Here is a 1,848-nt window from a genome sequence, read left to right as displayed (position 1 = left end):
TTTTATAACACTAAATTTATTTCATTGTTAAAATAGTTTCTTATTTTGAAATAATGCTCTTCTTTTCCTTTTTTCTCTTTCTGTGTTTAAGTTTCTTTTATAAAATGATGGTGTTGACACAATTTGTTTGTTTCGATGTCTTTTTCGGCAAAGTCAAAAGTTGCCATATTTATATCAGACCCCCCCTTCTCTTTTTAAAATGTTATTGGTTCATGAAATCTCTAAATCAGGCACCCACGGCTACGAATAAGGCCAGTACAGATAAAGTTCTATGGGAATTCAGCAAGGAGGGCAAGATGTCTTCTCATTTGGGTGAAATCGAGAAAGGCTTCAAAGAGTTGACATTTAGGTTGAGACTAAAGATGGATGAGCTTTGTATACCTAGAATTTGGGGTGGATTCAAAGAGCATTCCAAGTGGAGGACACAGCCAGAACAAAGGCTCGCAGGTGGGAAGAGAATGAGTCATGCTGTAGAAATAGCAAAGACCTATTTGAACCAGAGCAGTGGATTCCAACCCGTGAGCCACTGCCTCTTAGAGGGCTGTAGAAGTATTGCAAGTCTCTGCCAATTCTCATGCGATTTGTCAAAGTCTCATCCCTAAACAATTACTTTTCAAATGTCTGAAGGTCTATTTATTCAAAACCATTACTGAATTCATCGATGAATTTATCAAAGCAAAGAATACCAAAATGTTGACTGTTATTTTGGAAATCTGTGAGGTTTTTTTTTTTAATGTCAAAAAAAACAAAACCTCATGACATTCCCAAGCCATTCATTCAACAAACGTTTATCGAGAGCCCGTTATGTGCCAGGCCCTGTTCTAGACACAGCTTGCGGTGGTAAGTGAGATTGGAGGCAGAGAGAATCGTGAAGAGGATGTTGTAATTTAGGTGAGGGATGAGGAAGAGACTTGGACTGAGGTGACAGCAAAGCAAAAGATAAAAAATGTCCAGATTGGAGCATATTTTGGAAGTAGAATAAACCAGACTTGCTGGTGGATTTGATGATTAGGAGTCAGGTAGAGAAAAATAAAAAATTACCCTAGGATTTTAGCCTGCACAGCTGAACAGATGATCCCAGGCTTGTGAAGGTCAGTGAGAGGGTCATTGGAAATAATTCTGGAGGCCAGATCAAGAGGATGGGTGGACCTTAAATGTCAGAGCAAGAAGTCTGGACATTCATAACTGAAGGTACTTTCTTTGATTGCTCCAAAAAGTCAGCGGCTTGGGATCCTCAGAATGCCTGGGGAGGTGGTCTTCAGTCAACCACACTTTCTGAGTGCCGACTGTACTCTGGGCAGTGGCACCATGAGGGATACAAAGAAAGCTGAGACATCATCTGCCCTGAAAGCATCATCGTCTCATCAGTTGCATCTCGAGACTCACAGATGAGAAGAGCGAGTGTCCTGTCTTTGAACGGCGGCGTAAGGTAGGCTCTCATGGGAAGCTGTCGAGATCCCTATGAGGAATCCGTTGGAAATATCCTGGGTTACATCAGGGTGGTCTTCCTTGCATCTTTGTGTCAAGAAGCCCAACCTTGTGCTACATGAAAACAGGCTTGACATACTCATGTTGTTTAGCATTTCCATTCCACATCCCATTGGTGCATCCGACCCTGACATTCTTCACTAGCCCGGTGCATCCGTCCCCCCAGATGTTATACTGGCTGCTGGCTGCTGCTAGGCTCACATCTGCCTCAGGAGAGAATTGCTGTCAAACAGGGGCCAACTCACCCAGAAAGCTCCTCCTCCCCCCAAGGCATCTTTTTAAATCTGGAGTTAAAAAGGACTCACCCTCTCACCCTGAGGTAGCATCAGGCCTGCCCTACGGTTCATACTCCAGAGCTTT

This window comes from Pteropus vampyrus, unplaced genomic scaffold (assembly GCF_000151845.1).
Source record: "Pteropus vampyrus isolate Shadow unplaced genomic scaffold, Pvam_2.0 Scaffold23, whole genome shotgun sequence".
Lineage (NCBI taxonomy): Eukaryota > Metazoa > Chordata > Mammalia > Chiroptera > Pteropodidae > Pteropus > Pteropus vampyrus.
Note: the sequence above shows the minus strand (reverse complement) of the source record.